At 42.1% G+C, this 25803-nt stretch overlaps 1 protein-coding gene and 1 long non-coding RNA gene across 2 annotated transcripts in view; one reads left to right on the top strand and one right to left on the bottom strand.

The window, feature by feature from the left end:
- The window catches only part of Gpc3 (glypican 3), a 349741-nt gene that overhangs the window by 30646 nt on the left and 293292 nt on the right, over window positions 1–25803 (top strand). The window lies entirely within an intron of this gene.
- On the bottom strand, window positions 56–7169 carry LOC126488299 (uncharacterized). The gene is made up of 3 exons (XR_007588637.1): window positions 6646–7169; window positions 4478–5237; window positions 56–2107 (listed from the first exon to the last, which is right to left on the bottom strand). It is a non-coding gene; the product is annotated as an uncharacterized lncRNA (long non-coding RNA).

Genomic DNA, 25803 nt, shown 5'->3' on the forward strand with positions numbered 1-25803 from the left:
TACCCACCCACCCGCCCTCCTCATTAATTCCAAGGCCAGCTTTCTTCAGGGGCGAGTCAGAGACCACAGAACACATATATGAACTCCTTCTGACCACTAGGACCATCTCCATTTGAGAGGGAGAATCTGGCTTGTTGGCCAACCATTTTCCAATTTGTGTGAGTGGTTACCTCTCTTCTCCTTGTGAATGTCGCTTCTTAACCACGCTCCTCTCTGCACTCTGAAAGGATGGGCAGCAAATGATGTCATCTTTAGTCATTTGCAAGGAAATGACTGCAGCACAGGGTGGACTCCTTCGGACTGAGGACGAGCTGGAGGTGACGGCAATGGTAGTGACAACAAGAAGCCTTTACAGTCTACCATGTGGCTTTAAGCCATTGGCCTCTTTCATTTCATTTAGTTCCCACAACGTATCTATGAGTGGTCTTTGCTACCTCCATTTTAGAGATGAAGACCCAAGACCAGGATGGTTAGTTAATTTGCCAAGGCCACACACCTAAAATAAATGGCGAAGGCAAGATTTGAACCCAGACTGCCTGGTTTTAAAAAGTCCTTGATTTTTATCCTCTGATTTAGGCTACCTCTTGTGACTAGGAAAATTGCTTGTGGATATGAAGACTTTCTTCTATCCCTTCTTTAAAGTGCATGTGTGTGGGGGGGGTTTGTGTGTGGGTAGACACTTGGTAGTGTGGGTCTGTGCACATGTGTATGCGTGTGTGGAGGCCAGAGGGCAATGCTGTGCATCTTCAATCACTCTCCATTTTGAGTTTTTTGAATGAGGGCCTCTTGGTTAATGTGAACTTTGCCAATTTGGCTAGGCTGGCCAGCCAATGAGTTTTAGAGATTCCCCCTTGGCTAGTCTCCATCCCCAGTAATAGAGTTTCAGGCCCCCACTGCTACACCTGACTTTTTATGTGGGTGCTGGGGATCCGAACTCCTTATTTTTTACCAGCTAAGCTATGTCCTTAACCCCCGTCCAATCAATATAATGAAGCATACTGAATTAGCAGCTACCTTCCTGTTAAGGTAGCCTTGGGGTCAGATCTAATACTTCTGGCTACTTGGCATTCTAAAGCTTTCAGACTGATGGCACCTTTGTAAGAATTAACCTCTTTGAATTATAAGGCGGGCCAATTATACCTTAGTTTAGGCATCAAAATGAAGTCCTCAGTATTAGCTAAAATGTTGTTCAAATTAGCCAATAAAGCATACACTTACGACAGTTTCTTGTGTCTAAGCCTCAGGGGATATCGATGGTAGGTTCATTATATAAAGTACGATCCAAAAGCATGAAATCTTTGTTAACCTATTTATGCAGCAAGACTCTGGTGAAGCATTTGTTAAGACCAACAATTTAGTGATAGAATGAATAATTCAGGCCAGGTTTAAAAATACATGCACCATTCATGCACCTTTTAGATTGGTTTTGGAGGTGATAGACTGGCTGCAAGTGGGGGTGACAAGAGGATTGGGATGAAGTGGACAGGCGAAGCTTAGTCTTTGAGGCATGAAGGTACTTGGTTGCAATGGAACCATAGTGATTTATTTCACTCCTAGAATAACCAAGGCGCCATATGTCGCCTTTCATCCTTTGCCTGCTGAGATAGGATGGCAGGCTGATGACACTGGAATTCCAGGCTGCGGAGCAGCTGCTATCGCTGTCCATGTGAGGGCCTTTGTTGTCGGAGTTCATGTACCTGTCCAGTCTTGCACTTTGCATATTGTGTTTTATGGAGCTGGAACAGCGTGAGACGGAGTATGAAAATAAGTTCTGGCCGTGTTTGATTGGATGCGAGCCCAGGTACGGCTGCTCTTGTATGGGAGCTGAATATTAGTCAGATGAGCAGGGAGTAGGAAGCGGAGGCAATACCTGCTGCTGATGTTCTCTCTGTCTCTCTCACGAGCACACACACCCACACAGAAGTCCGTGTGTGTGCACATGCTAATTTATTTCCAGAATTGCAGGGACAGGCAGAAGAACAACTCTACAAAATGGCATGGAGACAGCTCAATGATGCCAACTTCACTGTGCTTCCAATCTTGTCACCGTATCTACTCCTTCTTTATCTCTTCAATCTGCTTTGATTTTTGTTTTAAGCATGCCTCACTTACAAAAAAAAACACACAAGAGAAAATCAACCACAATCATAGACCTCGAGTCATTTGTGTTATGCTTGGAGAAGCATTGACCACAAATCCTTTCTGTAACAAACATTTTGAAGAGAGGAGGCTTCAAACAAGGGATCAGTAGAAGACAATTGCTGTGAAATCTGGGCATCTATTTCCTTTTTTTTTTTAAAAAAAAAAAATAACTACTTATTATTCCCATGAATTGGGATTGAAGGGCACAATTGTTTTTGCTCTAAACTAAACACCCTCTCCCCCCAAGATCCCAGTAGACCAAATTATTGAGAAAATTGCTCTGCTACTCCGTTTGTGTGAAATTTATGTGGTAGCTTTGGTGAGCTATTTTCTCCACCACGTGAAGTTGGAGAAAGCTTATCTTCCTCTTGGCTGAGGTTCCCAATCTTTAGGAGTCCTTCAGTAGCCTTCACTGGGGAGATGTGAGCAGTGAGAGCTCGCTGCGGTACGCGCACAGTTCTCTGAACAGTCCTTACTACCTCCATTTGGATTTTATGTCTTCGATTGCAGGAAGCCTTTGCCCTCCTAAATGAGCCTGGGGCCCTTGGCTACAGTGGTTGGAGTGCTCTAATGCTAATGCTGTTTTGATAATGATTGAAGCATTAAAGAAAGTTGTTCTTTATCCTCAATCTTTGCATTGCCTCGTTTCCTAAATTTAATTTACTTAGATGTGCTTAGGAAAATGGGGCAGCACAATTGTTTTTTGTTTCTGCTTAATTAATTCTTTTTGAGGAACTCCACTGAAAGTACATTTTCCCTTTTCTTTTTCTCTTTCCTCTCCCTTCCTTTATAATAACGAGGATAAAGATAATGGTGAGGATTTAGTAAGTGCCTACTGTATGATGCTTACTTTTACACAATTATCTCATTTAATATTCCTAGCAACCCTATGGGGCCTGTACGGTAATCACTCATTTATACAGATAGGGAAACTCTATGGTACCACAATGTCTCCCAAGCTGTCTGTCCTATGACCTGGGTCTCCTGGCTCTTTGTTCACTGGAGGCAAAACAAAACTTAGAAGCGATGGGACTTGATGGGACGTAATGGTCCTCATGAAGGAAAAGGAGAGGGCAACCTGAAATCCCATCTTTACACCTCCTCATCTTCACGTTTAGAGCTCCGTTTCCGTTTGTGGAACTTAACTGTGGCTTTCAGCCTTATCCTACCAGGAAACATTTGGGCATATGTCCAGGGTTTTTCTCAACAATGAATGATTCAGGTCTTCCCCAAGGTGCCGGTGACGAGGGAGAAGAGACTCTTCAGAATGCATCGGCCCTTTGCTTTTACTGGAAGTTGACGCTCCCACAACTTGAACTCTTGTTCAGAGAGAAAACTGTGGTTAAGGGGCAAGCATCTCTGCATAAAGGCACCATGGAGCTTCTCTTTATGAAATTAGCTCATCTGAGAGCTCCCAGGGTCCTTGCTTGGAGCTAATATTCTTATTCATGCAGTCTTTATAAGCTTGTTTTTCTGACTTTCTGGCTAGAACTAGATGAGCGTTGGAAGAGCGCTATGGGGAGGCGCATGTGCACAGTGTGAGCAACAAGTAACAGTGGAGGCATAGGTGTGCACTCAGTAACTTACCTGACGGCAGTTAGGGGCGTTCATGGAGGGACATAGACCTACCTGCTACAGTAGCCTCGACCATATAGCAGGTCCTGTAGTTAGTGTTCATAGTGATGATTGTGACTCAATATGGGAAGGTCAGATTTTGTTCATTCTTTTTTTTTTCTTTTTGGGTTTCTGAGACAGAGTTTCTCTGTGTAACAGCCCTGGCTGTCCTGGAACTCACTTTGTAGGCCAGGCTGACCTCAAACTCAGAGATACTCCTGCCTCTGCCTCCTGAGTCCTGGGATTAAAGGCGTGCGCCACCACCGCCCAGTTCTCATTCTCCTTTTCTTAATATTTACATCTTAAAAGGCTTTAATTTTTTTTTTACTTAAGAATACTGGAAGAATGCTGAATTCAGAGCAGTGAGGTGGCTCAGTTGCTATGAGTGCTTGTCACCAGCCCTCATGGCCTGAGTTCAATCCATGGGACACAATTGGTAGACGGCAGGAACCAATTTCTGAAAGTTGTTCTCTGACCTCCACACATGCGTGTGCGCACACATAAATGCAGTAAAAAAGATTTTTTTTTAAAAGAAGGAATCCTGTTTCAGAAAATCCAGTCTAATATGAGATCTGCATTAATAGTTTTATGGCTGAGGGGAGATTATTTGGACTGGATTATCTCCTTCATTGCCATGTTTTTAAAATGGCGCTAAAACTTCTAGTCACAGACATAATGTGTGTGAACATGTCTTACAAGCAATAAATCACTATATACATACCTTCTGAAGAGAGCTCCTTTCTGTTGATTCTTCTAGCCCAGGTAGTGCCCAAGAAAGATGAAGGATGTTGGCCTATGTGACACTGGACCTCATCATGTGCTTGAGCAACTTCTGTCACTTACGATGGTAGAGATGCAGCTGGCTCCAGTGCGGCAGACCCTTTAAAAAGGGCCTGTGCCTTCTGAGCTCTTGCATGTATGAAGCTCTGCTCGTTGAAATTTCGGTACTGCCAGGAACAATTGCTTTTTCAGCTTCTCAAAGTGTCTCTTCTGGATGGTGTGTGTGTGTGTGTGTGTGTGAGAGAGAGAGAGAGAGACAGAGAGACAGAGAGACTTGACTACTATTAAGATTTTGTTTTTATGTTTGAGCATGTTTGTATGTGTTTTTGTGTTATTTTGGATGGCTTATTTTTCACATAAACATGTTACTAGTTCCGAGCAGGTGTACTGTGTTTAAGAAGAGTGTGTTGGGGAGGTCAGAGGCCAATCCATTTCCTTTCTTCAGTTGCTCCACCTGACTTTTTTTAAACGGAGTCAGTCTGTTTCAGCCTGGCGCTTGCCATTTCAACCGCACTGCCTGTCCATCTAGGCTGTGAGCTCCATCTGCCTCTCCATACCAGTGCCGAGGTTACAAACACACTCTGCCACTCCAGGTTTGAACGTGGTGCTGGAGATCTGAACTCAGCTCCTTGCGCTTTCGCAGTAAGCACTTCCCTAGGGAGCCATCTCCCGACCCTCAGGCCACACTGGAATTGTAGTCTCTATTATGACAGAGGAAGCGAATGAAGGTATCAGTCTAGTAGTTAACTCACCAGGTTGGAAGGTCTGCTCTCTTCTACCCGCTTACCGTAGAGGAACTAGATAGAAAAGGATGCCTTTGAATGGGAGGAGGGCAGTGTTTCTTTGCTGTGTCTGTTGCCTTCCGCCTGGCTTTCTGTTTTCATCTACTGTTGGCCGTTCCTGCCCTCTTTCCTGTCCGAGTCCCATCTCTTCTACTCCTCCTAACTAAAATTGACCTTGGTTAAAACACCCTTTTCTCCATCAACTCTGAGAGATTTCTCCAGTCATTTCTGCTTGAAGTAACAGTTTGGGGGATGTCATTTAAGCAGATATTTTATTTATTTATTTATTTTTTAAACTTCACAGTTAATATGTGACAAAATAATTGCTTGAATGTTGATAAACATGTTTTTTGTGATTCAATCATTTGTTAATTTAGGTTTTTGTAATGCGGGGAATTTAAGTGAGGACTGAGCGATTTTTCTCCATTTCACAATGTCCCCCTCTCCTACTTTTCCCTGCTCGGGCTGTGCCCCACTGAGTCTGAAACTCTTAATTGCTGGCCACCCTGTCACAGCCCTTTCTTTGTTGAAAACAGTGTGCCTGAGAGAATAATTACATTGATGTCTAATCGGAACTTAATTCATTTGTTGGCACTAAATAGAATAACATTCAATTGAATAGGAGAATTTTAGGAACACAAACCCTGACCATGAGTGAGGTTATATATCCTCAAAAATGTCAATTATTAATCAGCCCACTCATCTGTGCAGCAAAGCTCGGCTAATCCCATTATAAAAGGGGAAATTTCTCATCAGAGCACAGAAGGTGCTGGCTTTAATTAGAGGACTTTTATGGCCAGGGCTCAAAGAAGTATTTTGGTTACAAAGTTTTTTTTTTTTTAATGCGATTCTTTTAATTATTAGGGCTATTGGACAAACAACTGGAACTGAGGGTTTAAAGTCCTTCACTTTGAGCCTCAGAACTTTTGGATTCCATTTGGTTTTTAAATTGCTGTGGCTTTAGCTGAGCCGGAGCTGGGGGAGTTGCAAACCTTTCCTATGGCCTCGTATTGATTTAGGAAAGTCAGTCATTAGGCTGAAAACTGTTTAATAAAAAGAGCTTAGAAAAATGACTCAGTGTGCACGCCAGGGCTATTCTAAGGGCACCAATGAGGTGAGAGGATTATGCAGATGAACTTTTACCCCACTCAGGGCCCCCCATTTAGCAGCACCCCTTGCTCGGTCACCACTGCCCACCTTCATCACTAGCATGTCCTACAAAACAAATCAAGGGCACTTTGCCTGCCTTCTAGAAGCTTCCAGGAAGGCTCTTCCTCTGCCTAAAGGGATTGCTCCCCACCCTTCCCCCACACTGGGCTTTGCTTACTTTCTTAAAACATGTGTTGCTCTTCCTCCTTTTTCTGTCTCATTGCGTTGCCGTACTTGATATGGGAGTAATGAAGCATCTGTTTGAGAGATTTCAATTCTCCTGACAGTCGAATGGAGGGAAAAACAATTTTCTTCTAAGCTGCAAGTGGTAATGTCAAAATTAAAAACACTTTTCCTGTGGACTGTGAGGTGCTTCCAGGACTCAGGTACTGCTCCTCTGCTCCTTGCTCCCTCGGCCCACCTTATCTTGTCCCATCTTTCGCCACACCCATGCTTCCTCAGGGTTCAGTTGTCCCCTCCATCCTCAGGCATCCGTGCACTTCAGTTCCAGGCTCTGGGAGTTCCCAGCTAGAATGCCAGCAAAGGTCCCGCTGAGTCCTCTCTCCTGCATCTCCTCCGCTCCCAGCTTCTGCAGTGCAGTGTGGTGATTGTGTGAACACAGCCTCTGGGCCAGGTCAGCTGGGCCCAGATTATTCTGGGTGTGGATAAGTAAGCTGATGTGGGGGAAACAGAGAATTTCAGGGTCGCCAGGAACTTCCTTTATAAAACCTGCGCTGAACGAGTCCGTGAAAGAAAAAGGGAAACTTTCCTGCTCTGTATTTATCTCCTTGAAGCCTCATATCAAGCCCTTGCAGTTGGCAGCGTGTTAGTTTCATTTTGCTTCTGAGGAAGTGGAGGCTTAGAGAAATTACGGGTCTAAAGAGGCACAGCGAAAACATGGCGAAGAGGAATCTGACCCAGGAAGGGCCGCTCCAGAGGCACTTGCTCTTAAGTGCGGTTTTAGCTAGCCTCCCGCTATTTTGTTTTAGCTAGCCTCCCGCTATTTTGTTTTAGCTAGCCTCCCTCTATTTTGCTTCATGGTTATGGGCAGTCACTTCAGTTCTAACTTTCTCCCTTTCCAGGGAAATCTATCCCATTTTGTTAGAAAACTTGCTAAGCAGTAGCTAGCATGTCCAAAGAAAGGCAAGTATCAAGAGGGAGTCAGATATTAAAATGGCCACATACCTACCTTCAGACAGTTCAAAACTCCCAAAGCAAGACATTTGTACTTGGTTAACCTGACTATACAGCACTCTTAGAGAGATGCTGCATGAAAGACACTTAGAGTTTTTATAACAAGTTGGACTGTATCCATATTTGCTGGGGCTCAAACTTTCTACAGTTTTAGTGACTCTTTTCTTAAGAAAAGGACATTAAGGCAGTGACACAAGCCTTTAATCCTAGTACTTGGGAGATAGAGGGGGGTGGATCTTTGAGTTTGAGGCCAGCCTCGTCCATAGAGCAAGTTCCAGGACAGTCATGGCTATACAGAGAAACCCAGTCTTCAAAAACCAAAAACCAAAACCTTGTGGCTCTTTTGGAAGTGGGTGTGCCAAGGTGAGTTCCTATAGCTCATTAGCATCATAGGAAATCTGCCTTCTTTGGGTTTAGGAAAAAAAATGATTTCAACTAGTGGCTGGATCTTTTGGATTGGGGTTGGGGAAAGCTGCCATTGTGAATCCCTTCTACGGATGTGGCTTTTAACCAAAGACAACAGCAAGTGAGGGAGTTAGGCAGATCAGTAGCATCTCTTTCTCAGCCAACTCTTAGATGCTTTTCTTCCTGCACTTGCTGGCTAAACTGGTCATCCATCACTGGTCCTTCTCTTTTGAGAGTGGGGGTAGGGCTAGTGTGCCAAACATGTGCTTTTACTTTAGGTAGGCCGCAGTCTCAAAGTCCAGCTCTGCGATAACTCTTTGCAACCCAGGGGAAATCTTTGCCCTCTGAACCATTGAAGAAGAAGGGTTGTGAGGTGAAAGCTGTTAGGAGCTCAGCCCTGTGCTAGCCATTGCCCCAGATTCTAGTGATTACCAACTCACTCCTTGTAGCTGGGTTTCAGTGAGCCCGATGATAGCTGTTGTTGTCTCACTCTGTCTTGTACGTTGACATTTCCAAACCCAAGTCTGTATGGAACACCCCGCTTTCACTACAGTGAATGGCATAGATCTCCCAATGCACAATTTGTAATGCTTTGAAAGCTTTGATATAAGTAAAATGAGCAGAGGATTATAGGTTGGTATGTTAGAGCATTTTATGTTCATTTAGTTTGCTTCTTGTAAGACTTTGTGAATCTCTCTCTCTCTCTCTTTCTGCCCCCTCCCCTGTGTGTGTGCGTGGCCATGTATTTAAGACTGTACATCTGCGATTTTCAAATGGTCCCCTGGTGGTCTGAAGGAGTCTCGCATAGCCTCTGGATCATTATAACCAGCAAGGGGAATAAACTGTCTGACTTCTGTTAGGTTGTATTAGGAGAAGAATAGTATGATTATTATATTCCTCTTCTTTAGTGGAGGTTCTGGTCTTGAGAAAGTGGAGTGTAATCAGTGGAGAAACCAAGGTCCACGCAAACCACTTCCCCTTCTAGGAAGTTGTAGACATCCTTCATAGAACTTTTCAAGTTCACAGTGTATGTATGGTTATTGGATGAATTCACATTTTCATTGGTAGGAAATGAGTTCTCTATGAGGAGGGCAAGCATCTACCTTGGAAGCACTGCACCTTTAGGTGAGATAGGGATTGTGTAGACCCATATGCAAACACATGGGCACATGCAAAATTACACAGCATTGTGAGAACCAGATTTCTAATGCTTCTTCTTCCCTGGAAACCAACACCACTCTAGCCAAACCACAGTGTTAGAAACAGTCAGCAGCAGCATTTACTTCTAAGTTTTCAAGATAATCGCACGTAACTACCTAGGAGTCTGGGTTGATGCTTTTCCAAACAACATGAAATACTTTAGGCTCCTCTGAGCTCCTCTCTCTGCTTCTGGCCTCTCCACTCCCAGGTTTGCTGGTTAGATTTTCTTGTAGTCTGACCTGCTCTCACTTCGCAGATTGCTGGGAACCAACTCCACGCCACAGGTTTGTGCCTTAAGACTGATAACCTATGAGAATGGTGACATGTGCCAGCTCACCCCAATGTTCTCTTGTGTGTCCTACCACATAAGGGAAAAGAAACTAACCTTTCTTAAATGTCTTCGAGTGCATCAAGTAGACATATTTGCTTGTAGCCACACCTTTTCAGCATCCCTTCACAAAGGCATGATTAAGGCCTATGAAGAAAAGAAAGCCAAGAGGGTGTGGTCACTTAGGCAAGGTAACTCCATGTTGAATTTTAAATTTCCTGTTGTTTTCCTGTATTGCAATGTTCTCTCTCTCAACAAGGTTAGACCACGTGCATGACCTTACCTTTGCTTACCTTGAGTTTTAGATTTCATGTTAGGTTAGAAAACAGTATGATGGAACGTGCAGGCTTTCCAGTTAAAGCCCTCATAAAGTCATACACTTTTCATTCCTCACTCATCACACACAGTTTTGCAAAGTGAGCATAATGATTAGGGCCTCATAGAACTGTGAAAATGAAGCATCCATGATGTCAAGGGCAGCTACTCCTTTGCTTGCTATATACTAGGTCCTCAATAAATGCAAACCATTGATGAAGAAAAGTGGTCTCATTCTGTATCACAACTGTTCACATTACAATATGGAGTACTTCCTTGGTCAGTTCTGTTAAATGGGAGTTTTACTTAGGTGTAAGAATTGACCACATATTGAGGGGATAATAATTGACTCAAGAAGAAAAAAAGATGCGTCAGGTAAATAAATAGTGAACAAAATTGTAGTGAGTAATAATTAATTTGTCAAATTATCTTTAAATAAAATGTCACTGTTCATAAAGAAATCAACAATAATTTCAGTTGAAAGTATTCTTATTTACCTCTTATGGCAGATTTCCAGAAAACAGAGGATTATTTAATGTTGCTCATGACAGTGATGCCTTGAAAGTATTAAAGTTTATTCAATTACTTGATTTTTTTAAAAAAAAGGTTATTGAACTGTCTTACATAAGGCCATTTCCATGCACAAACACCATGTGTTTGAGTGTATTTCCTCCAGACTATTCTATATAGACTCCATTTTCGTGCCCCTACCATTAGTCAGTTCCCTTTGTTTTCTTATGCAGTTTGGCTTTTACTTTCATGGCATTGTCTCTATATGTGTGATTTTTAAATGTATAAAATCTATGACCCTGCCCTGTGGGAAGTCCAAGGACCACCCACCTCCATCCAGGTCTAGTAAGGTGAGCATCTAAAATGCCTAGGCTCCCACAAAACCAATAGGTGCAGTAGTGTCAAAAACCCAGTGCCATTGTTCTTGGGGTCTCAGTAGTCCTCCTTGTCCGCTATGTTCAGCAAGACCGGTTTTAACCCAGGCTTTTTCAGACCCAGGAAGAGACAGAAATCTTTAATTAATTAAGAAAGAAATAAATAAATTAAAAAAAGACTAAGACAATAAACGACTGTGAAACAAATGAAAAAAAATCTATGACCCACACATGAAAGAAAACACAAGGTATTTTTTTTTTCTGAGACCAACTTAGTTTGGCTAATATGATTTATATCATCTTGGGGTATTTACCCAGAAGATGTCAAGTCAACACATCACCAGAGAGCCTTTTTAAAAAACTAATTTCTGCTGGGCAGTAGTGGTGCACACCGTTAATTACAGCACTTGGGAGGCAGAGTTAGGTAGAGCTCTGTGAGTTCAAAGCCCACCCTGGTCTACAAGCAAGCTCTAGAACAGCCAGAGCTATTACACAGAAAATCCCTGTCTTGAACTCCCCAAATTCTTTCTATTACACAAATAGGCACATTATGTTTTATTATATAAATAAGAGCCCACAAAGAAACAAAAAACTGAAAAATAAAAGGACCCAGATTCTATCTGTTGGATATTGACTACTAGTAATGTTTTGGTATCTTATAAACCCTTTAGTCCGTATTACAGGGCTGTATTATATATACATACATGAACACAGACACACACACATATGCACACATGTTTATTTATATAGAATATCAATATAAAGTTATATATAATAGTAATTAATACAAGTAAAATAGATACATATTAATATAGAATATATTTTTCCAAATGGATTATATTGCTTTTTAGCTAATATATTAATACTATCTTTTCATGTCAATAGTGTATTTTATAGTGCACAATAAATATTGAGTTTGCATTCAGCTAACAAGTAATGCCCACCTACCATCTAACTAAACATTAATTCATGTACTTAATTATTTCTTCAGGATAAATTCCTGGAGCTAAAAATTTTAGAACAGAGACAATATGGTTTTTTAAGTTTATTACATCTAGTATATAAAGTTGATTCATATTTTCACTTACACTAGTCCTGTCTAGGTGTCCATTTTCCTACCCATACGTACTTGTCACTTTATAGTAACTCAGTTAGGATGAAAAAAAATAGTGCCCTTTGGTCTTTAGGGACACTTGTGGGTCATTCGTCCTTTCACTGTGCATTTCTTATTGTTTCAACATGTAAAATTAGGTATTCATTGTTCTTATTACATGCCATTTATTTTCCTATTGATTTTCACAAGCTATTTATATATGCAGGATATCAACCCATTTTATATATTGTAAGTTTGTTTCACTGATTTGATAATTCAGTTTTTCATTCTTTGCAAATGTGTCAAATTCTCTCAGTTAAATGCAACAATGTCCTTGTTTTCTAATGTATTCTTTCCCTAACAATGTTAGCCTCAGCATGAATCAAATTCATATGCCTTTTCCTACCAGCTCTGGGTAAGTAATGTAACATTTTTTTTAAATATGAAGACTGAAGCCTCTGATCTGCCAACCTGCTTGAGCTTTTGAAGATTAAAAGAGGTAATGTATATGAATTGAGCCTGATGTGGGGGTACCTGCCTGAAATCCAAGCACTTGGGATGCCAACCAAGGAAGGAGGGTCACAGTTTGGAGGCCAGCTTGGGGTGCATAGTGAGTCGGGGGAAAGTCTGAGCTATATAAGAACCTATCTCAATAAAAAATACTTGGAAAGATTATTATAGTTATTTGATTGTTTCCTGATTCTGGTTGTCAGTCGGAATGAGCCCATAGTCACTCTACTGACAACAGTGTTTACCTGCCTTTCCCCTGGATTGCAAATCTTTTTGGGCATTGTAATAGGAAGTACTTTGAGTATGTAAATAAATACACCACAGCCTGTGCCTCGGGATTTGGATTGGTGCTTGGTGGGTATTAAAATACCCTTTGCAATCAGTCTTTTAGTCTAGTGTAGACTCTAAGCATCCTTCCCACATCCTCATACAATAGGCCCCAAAGCCACTCTTTGATGATCTCTACATGTTTCTTTCTACACGTCTCTGCCCCTCAAAGTACCTATTCTTGTTTAACAGCACTAGGTGAGGGAAAAATCCCAAATCCTTCTGTCTACACTTCCATTCTTTGGGAACTGGAAAACAGTACTCTTTCTAGCAACTAACATTTGAAAAAGATAGGCTGGCCTATCAGATATATCAGTGACTTTGCATTGCTTTGTGGTCCAAACTCTGTCTGGGAAGAGTTGTTTATTGTAACAGGACCACAGTTCTCCCTGTCTTAAATGGCAGATCTAAAAAAAATATCAGAGAGGCAGGGAAATAATTAAAGTATCTTGTGCATCAAACTAATCGTTAGTGGAGAAACCGAGTCTCTTCTTTCTCGCCATGTCTACCCGATGCTTGAGATGAAGAACTTAAATGATGCATATAGCACGGCAAATGTAGTCATGAGGGTTTTGGTTTTGATTCGAAGGGAAGACAGTGTATGTTGGAAGAAATTAGGCCTCTGAAGGTCATGGGCCTCTGGGAAGTTGATAAGATTAGACATTTGAACCCATCTGGTCTCTGAATTGAAGGAGAAAGACAGTAAAGTAAACTCCACTTGAATAATCTCCCTAACAGTAATATTACCACTAGGTATTGTTTTTCCCGTCCTCTAGATGTGGAAACTGGGCCGAGCCCACATCATCAGTAAAGTGACAGCATCAGGTATGGAACTTCCAAGTCGTTGACCTTTTCATTGAGCTGCACTGTGCCCCTCAGAGTTACAAGATACAGTAAGAGCCCACAAGTCATCCAAATGATCTTATGGGCTTTGAGAAATAGAAAGAAATAGAAGTTAGGAGATTGTACAGTAATAGTGAAAGAAACAAAACACCCCAGGAATAGCCCCAAACTTTTATTTGGCAGGAGGCTTCAAATTCCATTGACGTGAAACAGTTCTCTGTAGGGACCTACTAGGGTGCGTTAATGGTACCCAGAGTATTCTATAGCAGCCTGGCCAGCCTTTCCTAGTGCCTCATAAAGCATTGTGCACACACCCTTCCGAGTTCATTTTAGTACTTTTCAGCCTGACATCTAAAGGGGCTGCTACCCTGACAAATACAATCTGGCCAGATGTTAGTATTTTGCACTACATTTAATTTCTTCCTGCCAAAGATTTAGACTTCTTTTTTCCCCCCTGATAAAGATCAGGGGAAATTGTCTGGTATTTACAAAATCCCATCCAGGCGTATCTGTTACAATGTTCACTTAGCAAAGTTTATTAGATTATTAGGACTTTAAACCCTTGGGCTCTTTCGTTATTGAAATAAAAAAAAAGAAAGAAAGAAAAACCCAAACATCTTCAACAAATTTAAGTGGTATAATTAGACCCTGGACTTGTCTTACAGGCATTTTAGAATTATGAAAATGATTTAACTAGCGTTTGCTTCCTGAGAAACTTGCTGAGTTTGACAGGGATGAAAGGAAAGCTTTGGGCCTGGGCCCTAATGGGGAAAGTGATATGTGGAACTGAAAGGAATTTGCTCAAGTCCTACGGAGAAATGACTCCCATAGGTAGTTAGTCGTATCACACAGGGCCTCCATTTCATGGCCTAGTTAAAACCCAGGCACCCCATTGACAGACGAGTACACGGCTCTGCCAGTCCCTTGCTCATGAAGTCTGCTTTGACTCAACACTTCCCTAGCTCCTTTAAACGCTCCATTTTTTTTTGCCTGCATACATTAAACTAGACATATAAAAGGAGGCAGTAATAGAAAGGTTCCAGAAGTCTAGGGTCTTATCAGTTGTGATTTCTAGACATCACAGCTTTCCTCCAGGGATTTCAATGTGCTTTGAATGCAGTCACATTTTTTGCAAGCCTTGCCAATAGAAAGCTGGCCATGTTGTTGCTGTTTTCTTCGCTGGATGAGTGTGGACATAGGAGGGTTTGAGACGGTGGTGTCACCTAGTCCACATACAGCGCCGATGGCTAAATTGGGAATTGAGCTAGGTAATAGAATGCGGTGGGGGAAGGAAGCTAGCAGGAAATGGGTGCAACTGCCCTTGTTTGTTGTAAATGGGGTGGGGGAGTTGCGCCTTCGGGCACTCCAGTTCTGGAAAGTGAACTTTGGAGAGAGGAGAGGGCTGTTTGGAGAGGTGGCACAGCAGGGCTCGTTCTCTGGGCCCAACTGAGCAGTTTCTTTCGTTGTGTATTTTCTCGGTTTGGGCACATTGTTAAAGCGCAGTGCTCCTGAGATGATGTTAGAGTAGACCTCACGATTAATCCCGCCCATATTTAGGCTTTTCCTTCTGATTTTTAAAGGTGGTCAGAGCTTTTTATATAAAGACTAGAGGAGTGCAAACATATGTCTGTACATTAAATATCTAGTTAATAAATGCCGAGGTAGCACAAGTGAACTCCAAACAGGAGGGTAAATATTTCGTAAAAATTAACGAGGTAGAGTGAACTCTCATTAACTCAGGCTTCGTTCATTTGAATATTGTGGTAATTTGACCTGGACTGAAGTTAACTTTCCTCACATTTATGAAGAAAGCATCTGCTAAACGCATTAATGGTATATATAAGCTTGCAGGAGGGCATGTTTAACTTGCTTGAAGGACTTGAGCAAAGCCATTAATTGGGGCTGCTAATTGCAAAGTCTTGCTTAGTAAAGCAAACCTTATAGAATTTCAACTTGGAAACGCTTTTATTAGCCGTGAGTCTGAGTTACTTTAGGTATGGAAAAATAATAAAAAGTAGGTAATGGATTCTGGAATAAACTGCCCTGGTCTCGATTCATGTTATCTATTTAATCTTGCCAATCCTCAATTCCCTTATCTCTAAAATGGGGAGAGGAAAAAACTACTGTGTGGCTGTTGGGAGAAGTAAATGAGAGGATTCTTTGAAAACTTAACTCAGACGAAGGGTGCCTAGTGTATCGTAAGTGCTCAATTAATGCTAGCTGTTGCTTAGTCTTAGAAAATTATTGTAAATTGCACCCCACTAGTTAGACTTTCTTTCACTTATCAACACAGATTACCGAAGAGCTACAGAAAATATCCTATTGGTAATCTCTTTCTTCGCATTCACGGGACTTGTACATGCTAGGGAAGTGCTGCACCACTGAGCTACACTGCACCAGTCTTAGCATCCTGTTTCTTGAGTTGACTGGTCTTTAATGTGACTGAGATACCACCTGCAGACAGGAGCTGAATTATCCTACCCGACACAAAAAAAGGATGATAATTGGCTCTAAAGGCTGTTCAATTTCCCAAGAGAGAAGTTCTAATTGAGCAGGCTTATAATCTGAGCTGACTATGAGGTGATTGAAGTTATTATGGAACCTGGAAATACCAGAGGATATGTGTTTGATTGTTATATTATCTGTCTGTTAGCCTGCCAATAAGGATACTTTATTACAGAATATGATATAAATAACAGACTTCCTTTTAGAAGCTTTCAAATTCTGAGGAATACAAAACAATGTGAAAATCACCCAGAAGTCTGGTCACGAGGCTTTGTGTTGGAACTTTTGCTATTCTCGAGTCCCTATGTTAGAATCCCAGCAGAGAAGAAAGATGAAAAATAGAATTACCCAGAGCGCTACTATTCAGAGGTGACCTTGGTTATAGGGTTTTTGCGTGAGAGAGGAAGAGAGAGAGAGAGAGAGAGAGAGAGAGAGAGAGAGAGAGAGAGAGAGAGAGAGAATATCACACCATACCGTAGACATTAGAACCCTAGGGACAACTCAGAGTGCTCATATCTCTTTCAGTTATTTTCAGGTGTATTGAGATAATATTAAGTTGTAGCCATGGAGTGGACTTTACCTTGAAAGTTGTGTATAACTTTATATCGGGGTGTCCTATTCAGATCTGTTTCTACTGAGGCCAATAGAAACGCAGCACAGAGAATATGGCTTCAATTATCTTCATAGAGCCATTATAATTCAGAAGGGCTGTGTGTGGGACTGTGTGTGCACGCATGCACGCCCTGGTACGTGCTGGGTGGAGATTTCCCCTGCTGTGTGGTCTAGTGACAAAAGCATTGCACTGGACTAAGAAGATAGGGCAGATGCTCTGACTCCATCAGGACTCACTGCATGACCAATGCCACGTATCTGTGCTTCAGTTTTCCCATATATAAAATGTGGTGTTAGTGTGGATAATTCCGACAGCACCTTGTAGCTCAAAGTGTCTGAATTTAAAAAAAAAAATCAAACATGCCTCTCTGACTGGAAGAACCCGAGGCTCTGTTGATATCTTCCTAGCATGAGGAGGGGTGATGAATCTCAAGTGTCTTTGTTGCCAGATAGACCACGGGCTATAATTTTTAGCCTATCAGGTGTTTGACTGTTGAAAGTGCTGAATTCTCCATTAGGAGTAAATGCAGGCGCTGCACGTTGTCTGTCGGTATTTACACTTTCCATTCATAACTGCCAGTGTCAAAGGCTCTGTCGACATCTCTGTGTCGATCAGGTTAGCTGTAATCAGTTTAGTGGCGGCTAAGTCACAAATATCTCAACTAGCCAATCATAATGCAGGAGTCCTCTAAAGGCGGACTGAATTATTTATTTTGTTATGATGAAAATGTCTGGGCTTTATTGGGTTTTCTTTGAAGAACTTGATTCAGCTTGAAGTCTAGAAGATAAAAGATCAGTGATTGTCTTTCAGATTTTTATTCCACCTTCCTTTAAGGCTTTTCATTTTTCACAAGCCAAGTTGTTAGCTCTTTTAAGTCAAGGTGAGAGAGCTGCGATGGTTTTTATCCTAGGGGTTTAAGCCTGTGGGGGGAAACTTTTACCTTTGATTTCTTGTCCTGTTTTTATCGGGGGACTCTGTGAGCTTGAGCAAGCCACCTCACTTGCACGAGCCACATTTTCTTCATCTATAAAATGGAATGAATCCCAGGCTTGCTGAAATGGCAAGTTTTGAGGCTCAGACAAAATCATGCTAAGGTGTCTTAGCATTAGATAATGATGATGATGTCATTTAGTTTTGGCAAATGCGAGGCTTTAATATTGTCATTCAGCCTAGCCGTCTTCCTTGGACCTTTTGCATGGTAGGCAGATCTGACTTGGAAAGTTAGACTTTCCTCACAACTAGATGTTCTTGAAAGGTTCAGTTCCATTCGGTTGTGTAGATCAGCATTCACCTTTGCTTTCCATGACTCTTCCACATATTGCCACAGAAAAATTCCAAGGGCATAAAAATTGGTAAAGGGATTCGGTGAAGTTTAAAAGAAGTCCTATTCCATTTCCATCCTCCTCTTGCTCTTCCTCCTCTTCCTTCTCTTGCTGCTCCTCCTCCTCCTCTTGCTGCTGCTCCTCCTCTGCCGCCAAGTAACTCAATGAATCCAATTACTGCTTTCTGTGTGTGCATGGTTGTAGGGCCATCCACTGGAGCGTGAGCAGCCTACTGGGGCCCGTGGGGGGTGGTTATGATCTGAATACATTGTATTCATGTATGAAAATACCAAAGAACAAAGCAATCATATTCAACTGAAAAATAAACAATTTTCAAATAACACGGTGCTGCAAATCATTAGGTAAAAGCTAAATATATATATGTAGCTCCAGAAACTCAAAAAAGGGAAGTAATTTATCTTGCTTCAAGGGTGCTCTGGCAGTTTTGGAGGTAGGATGGAGAGGGGGAGTGGGTGGCTGGCAGTGGGTGGTCAGGGAGAGAGGCTAAGAAAAAGACATTTTAAATATAGCTATTCTACACAGTTCTTTCTGTGCCACCCCATGTCGCTACTTCCAGCCCCCACCACACACTTGTTATTCTTTGCGCAGACATCTTTAATATAGACGGTGAAATTGGAGTAGCAATGTGCCTTTGTACTCACCAGAAAGTTGGGTGGCCTTTCTAAGCATCACTTTTGTTTTCTTTCTTTTTTTTCCACTGAGCCATTCAGAGGCTCTGATTACCAGCACAACGGGAATGAAAAGAGATAAATACCTAGCACCACAGCAAAACACAAAGGAAGGCAGATTAGAAAATTGAGAAGTGTGGAGGGAGCGCATTTGAGCGGAGTAACATGGCTGCTAGTGGGAAGGTTTACCTCTTGAATCAGCTCCTGGTTAAGCCGAGTCAAGCATGTGCTAAAGCCACTTTGCATAGACGGAGAATGTACCAACTAAAACTGGTAGTTACTGGAAATCAACGAGCTGAGCATTCTCTGTCCCTGATTGCCTAAAGCTGTGCCCCCACTGTTTCAGCCCCCTCCCATGGTTGAGAGTTTGGGGGGGGGACTTAGCCTACAGACAAGCCTTAAAACTTTATCTCGATACATAGTAAGTTCCAGTCCCATGTGGTCATTTCCTGGCTCTGGGAACCAACACAGGTGCCTAAGAATTTAGGGAGTTGTCGGGTCCTTTTCCTAATTTGTGAGTTAAGCTAGATCTGCTTGGTACTTGCCCTGGTCCTCTTGCCTCCAGCTCCATCCTTCCTTCCTTTTTGTTAGTATTTAGCAAACTATAAATAATGCAGATACACCAGGAGATAGTAAAAGCAATTTGAGGGTCTGTTTTTAGTTCCTCTCTCAGTCGCTCTGCCCCTTCAATCTGTCTTGCTTGGAGGAGGAACGTGGTTAGCTTTCTGTAGAAGTCTATGGAACTTATACAATGGAACTACTATATGCCTAGTATATATTAATTCTAGGGATATGAAACTGTGTGTGAACTTGTACATGAAAGCAAATGGCACTCATAAGATTCTGATTTTTTGGAGACAGGATCTTATGTAGCTCAGCCTGGCCTAGAACTGATTACATAGCTGAGGATGACTTTGGACTTATTGCTTTTTCCTTCCTCTACAGTCTAAACTTAAAAGTGTGTATGAATGCTAGGTAAATTATCTACCAACTGATCTACATCTCTATCCCTCCCCTACATAGCATTTTAAAATATAAGGATATCTTCCGACTGGGAGGTTGGGCAAAACAAAATTTCAAAGGTTCAGTTTTCTTTGTTTAAAAGGATAAATGGATTAACTGAGTTCTGTGGGTGGGTAACAGCCCCCAGAATTGTATGTAAAGGTTTTGTATACAAAATACGTTATGTTTTTTTCCTGGAGGGGGTTGTGAGGGGGCGTGGGGGGGGGAGAGACAGAGACAGAATGAATGTACGTGGTTGAAATCTGGCTCCTAAAGAATGCATGTCCCCTGAATGGTTAATGGTCACAGGGCTAGCTAGCTGATCTCTGAAATTCCCTTCAAGTCTAATTTGATTCTATGAAAATCTTAGTCTGAAGAAATGGATTTAAATTTATGATTATTTAATGGACTCAAATAAGTAGTCTCAGTTATTTTAACAGCACTAAATGCAAGCTACTCAGATTTAATAATATCCATTTGAGTACTGATTGCTGGCATGCTTGCCACTCCTCAGGCTGCTACTTGGCTTGAGGGAACAACTGTTATTTTGGATGCTCCTCCCGTCTCCTTTTCTCAGATGTGGTTATTTTGTCCTCACCTGTGTGGCTTTCGGGAGGGCCTGGTTTGGGGCCTGCAGAATTAGCTTTGTATCAATGTTTGTCAACTCAGTATAATAAATACCCCTGAAGGAAATCAAACTGCAGCGTCGAAGCTCTAGCCTAGCACAGACGAATCAGGGGCGGTACACCATTTAGAAATTCACTGTGTGTGTTCTTTTCCAAATGAGGGTACTGTACACCGTTCATTTCTCTTGGGAGGTGATACAGTTAAGGTCATAACATCCTTAGCACCAAGCTCATTCATTCAGCAGTGCACCCTGAGCTTTGTATTTTAATAAAGAGAGGTGGAATAGACCCATTAGACTGAAAGTATATAGACTCTGTTTACAGTGAGTAGAAGAAAGAAGGCAACTGTCTTTCAAGTCTGGTTATGATCCTACCCATTGCTGACATTAGAAACAGACTGTTGACTCTGTGGGTGGGCTCATCTCCATCTTCAGAAGGGGAATATCTTCCAGCCATTCACTTATAACAGTATAGTGTTTGGGGGGAAAGCGTATCACTGAGTAGGAGACAGAAGATACTGAGTCTCTTGCCAGTTGTCATCTAGGGACCTCTTCCAGGAGTGCTGTGATCATTGTTACTATAACAGTGGCAAGTCCACTATATACTCTTTAATCTTCGAGCTAGGTGATAAGTTTTTCATCTTCTGGGTAGAGAGAGAGAGTGAAAGTTTTAGCCAAGTTTAGTACACTTTTTTCCCCTTTTGGTTTGTCGAGATAGGGTTTCTCTGTATATCTTTGTCTGTTCTGGAACTCACTCTGTAGACCAGGTTGGCCTTGAATGCACAGAGATCCATCTGCCTCTTCCTCCCTTCCTCCCAAGTACTGGGATTAAAGGGGTGTACCACCACCGCCCAGCTTTAGTCCGGCACATTTTTAAAGCATGACCACTGCCACCTCCTTCCTGGCTTCTTTGCCATAGCCACTAAGTCTTCCCGATTGCCCCCCTTCCTCATAGCTGCAGTGTCTGTCCCGCTTTCTGCCCTCAGTTGCACCTGGACATTAATCACCTCCCAGTTGATGTCCCTGCTTCTAGTTTTGAACCTTTCTTGTACTACCCATACATTCTAATCTGTTGCTGGCATACCACTTTCCCCAGGACACCAACTCCACTGGGCAGCTTTCGCTCTTTGCTGGTCCACGGTCTTCTGAACATCTCTGGTCTACTTCATCCGTAATAATAATAGACAATATTCGACGCACGCCTACTAGAGGGGGAACGCTGTGTGTGATTTCGTGCTACCCATTCACTCACTGAGTTCACTCTACAACACTATGAAGTAACTAGTATTTGTACTTTGTTCCAAACACACTCAGAAAATGTTTCCAGTCACAGAGTGATTACATTGGTGTGAAATCAAGCACCTTTCAACAACATATATGCGCGGGTGAAACACGCACAGGAAAATCAGGGGGCAAATGAAGCGAAGTGACTTGCCTTAACACAGGCATTACACAGATACATGATGGGCTTGGATGCTTGCTTGTCATGAGGCCAGCCTGTGTATCAGAGGGTGTCCCTGCAGAATCTCTGGCTTCCACCCTCTAGATTCCAGGAATACCAAAAATGTCACTACAGGGTGTTAAATGTCCTGGGGATGGGAGGGGGCAACTTCACCTTTTATTGAAAGCCTCTGGCCTGAAACCTCGTGTTTGAAAACTGGCCTTTTAACTCGGATTCTAGCTTTATCTTGCTCTTATTCCAACGAGGATAACAGTGGCCCTGTGATAGACACTGATACAAGCTAACCTAACCTTTCTTTTTGCAGTGCTGAAACTGACGACAGACTGAAGGGCAGCTTCCAAGTGGTTTACTGGGGGACTTTGTTGATTCAATCTATTTATTTGTTGTTGTCTGATCTTCTCGTTCGAAGCAGTTTTGAATGCACACGTTATATGGGCGGACTTGCTAGAAAAGGATGTCTATGGAGGCTGGCGTGGCCTGCAGGCTCATGTGACTCGGTGCTTTCATTTAGCTGAGTTTCTGTTTCAAGTGCCAGATTGTCTGCCCTGAAAGCAGTCCCTTCACAGGGTCGAGTGGAATTCATTCTTCTTATCCATGGGTTCATACCCGCACATTCTACCAACTGTGGCTCAAAAAACAGTCTTGAAATTGCATTTGTACTGAAACTGTGCGCAAGGAATCACTAGTCTCTCTTTGACTTGAGGCTGCGAACTGAAGAGTTGATTTGGTCCTTCAGATAATGCATTGTCCTAAGTGGACAAATAAATCATGAATAAGAGATTTTCTCAAAAGTCTCTCTTGTTGTCGAGTCCTTAGGTAGAGCTACTTCAATTCCTTCACCATGATCCTGTACTGATTACCAGGGGACTGGATGAAACTGTGCGTGGGTGGGTGCACACCAACACACACACACACACACATGTGCATGAGCAAGGGGTTGGAGAAAAAGTGACACTTTGAATCTGTCAATGGTTAGGTTAGAGTCCTCACATTCCAGTTGCCTCAAAAGACTCTCATGGATCTACAGAGAAGTATGCTTTACTAATTTCCTAGGTGTTTCTTGACTTATTTACTCGATTAGCTTATACCATAAGACCCAGTAATCCACCTTCTGGGCATGTAGCTGAAGGAAATAAAATCACCACCTCATAAATACATCTGCATTATCTGTATTATCACAGTACATGCACAGTAGCTGAGATGCAGAAACAATCGAAGTGCCTGCATTGGCCTTTTTACATTACTATAATATAAATATGCTAAGCCGGATACTTTATAAAGCAAAATTGCTTATTTAATTTCCAGATTTGAAAGCCCAGATAACATGATACCAGCCCTGAGGGGTCTCTGTCTACATCACAGCATGTGGATAGCATCATGTCTCAAGCATACACGAGAAGGAAGTATCAGATGCTGCAACCGGAAGCCACAGTGAGGCTGACGTAGGACTAAACTTGCTTTGTAACAACACTCTTGTGTACCTTCTGAGGGTAATATCCCAATCATTTGGTACCAAGCTTCCAACATACAAATCCCCAGAGGACCAACTACATCTAGCTACTGTAGTGCCCATTGATAGCTGAATGGCTAAAGAAAGATAATTCAGCTTTACAAAAGACAGTCTGCCTGAATTCTGTTGTCATACTATACGCTTGTATTGGGAAATGCTTTTGGTTAGATGCCTCGTAAGTGCTCCCAGGCAACCAGTAACTTACTATATTCCAAGTGCTTACTGTATTTCAAGAACTATTGGGTACATTTAGGCATACAGATGCAGTGTTCAGCTGCATTCCTTAGAACTTAGGCTAGTCTCTCTCTGCATGATTGCTCTGTGTTATTTTTATGTCCTAATTAAGGTGAAGATTTCTCTTAATTATAGAAGAAATGCTTTCCTTTGATTTAGATTTTGTTATGATTTTATCTCTCAAATAATCCTCTTAAAGTAGGTTCATTTGTTGTTGTTCCTAGCCATATAAATCACTCTCTCGGTAGAAAAACAGCAAATTTTGTTTTTGTAGAGGGCTGGGAATTGAGTAGTTGACACATCAGAGGTGACTGCCTGCAACCCCCTCCTAGCTACAAACATCCCAGCCACCCAAGTCACGTTTATTTAAACTCCCCAGCCAACCATGCAAAGAAGACCCCCATGGCTAAGAAGCTCAGAGGAAGAAAAGACCAGGATTCTCGGCTACTTCTTCCACTCTCTGGGCTCAGAGCATTGGTTTTCATGTGGTCATTCACCCACCAGAGATTTGGCTCTGTTTTTGTGCCCATTTCCAGTTCTGTAAGTTAGGGAGGTAGCTGCAGAATGCCACAACATCTCAGATTTGACAAAGACCTTTAGAAGCATCCTGTCTTTGTGTGCTTCCTCTGTGAACCGTATTCTGAGGAAGGAATTGTTTGGTTTGATAGTGAAAACTCCGCTAATCCCTTTGGTGGCTAAAACTCTTTCACTCTATGAGTTACTCTCACGTGGATAGACTTCTGAATGGCAGGTCCTGAACTCACTCAGAGTGGAGCACAGGGTGGCCAGCACCTCCTGTGCTATAGATACCGTGCTACTTGTTCAGGCAGGCAGCCTGACAGCTACTTGTGGTTAATGTTTTTTAGTGCTAAATTTTCATTCAAGCCAAATTTGCCTTCAACTCATGGTTTGGGTTCAGATACTCTATTAATAGGAGATCCTATGAAATTGGACCCTAAACGCTAGAGTTCAGAAATGGGTTAAGTGTTCTTTTCAGCTTCATGTAATTTGTAAATCGGACCATCATAGCTTTTAAGCTCTTGTAGTAGGAGGATTGGTAAAAATGTTGAGTAGAGCAGATCCATTAGCATCACGACTTAAAAGCATTCTTTTAGAAATTTTCATTAACCTATTAACTAGTTAGTACCCTTGAATATAACCATTAAAATCAGTGGAGGAACAAGCCGGTGGTGTTGGTAGCCCACGGAAGCCTAGCTTGCACGTGATGATGAGATCTCCCTCTTAGGTCCACTTGAAACCTAGAAGTTTATCCATGTATCCCTCTGTTTTCAGTCTGCTATTCTTATCATAGAAGGAAATGCAGAAATTAGCCTGGCATGAGGTGTTTTTTTTTTTTAAATAAAACTATGCAATCTCCTGCAATCACAACATCCCCCCACCAAAGTGTGCACAAACCCGCTCTGTTTGATGATGTGTTTAAAAATCTTGCTTGAGATTGATGTTGGATCACTGAGATTCTTATACATGACATTCGTCTTTTTTTTTTCCTTTAAGGAATATGGCAACTAGATGGGTTTTGGTTTTTCACTCACCTTCCTCATGTTCCCCACCCCTCTGTCCACACACGCTCCTAGAGTTTTTCAGCTTTCCTCCTGCTATTTCCCTTTCTTTCCATTTATTCACAACACTGTCCTCAGTTTTCCTAGGCGACGACTACTTAGTGTAGTAATGGGTGCTAATAGGCCAACCTGCTCTTGACAGTGAGTCATCTCTTTCCTTTTGGGGCAGCGCGGAAATTCCAACGTGTGATTAGAATGGTGGTAATTTCGGGCACCATGGCAGGTTATTAATGTAGTGTGGGTGGCTAAAACCTTTTGTTTCCTTTCAGAATAGGTGGCTGCCCATTTCCACCCCATGCATGGCTTTCTGCCAATTGTGTTGGGGGCGATTTTAAGCCAAATTGATTGGCTAATTGCTTGTGGTCATCTGGCTTTTCAGCTGCCTGTGTAACATCCCTGGAGGTAATTAGCACTTCCAGAATTGGGTAGGGGGGGTTCATGGGTTGGAGTTATTCATGGTCATGGCTTTTGCAGTGGGAGCAGAGGCTGCCGCTAACTTCTAGTTGTGAGTGAATCGCTTGTTTTTAAATGATTACTGAGGATTGATGAGTTTCTTTAACAATTTTAAAAAATCCATTATGGAGGAGTTGGATATGCACTTGCCTTCTAGAGTCATTGAAAATGGCCAGTTGGGGTCTATATAATGTGTGATAAATTCACTAGGAGGAAATAGCTTCAAAAGTGTTGAACATTTC

The sequence above is a fragment of the Alexandromys fortis genome, unplaced genomic scaffold (assembly GCF_014885135.2).
Source record: "Alexandromys fortis isolate MF-2015 unplaced genomic scaffold, M_Fortis_MF-2015_v1.1 scaffold_194, whole genome shotgun sequence".
Lineage (NCBI taxonomy): Eukaryota > Metazoa > Chordata > Mammalia > Rodentia > Cricetidae > Alexandromys > Alexandromys fortis.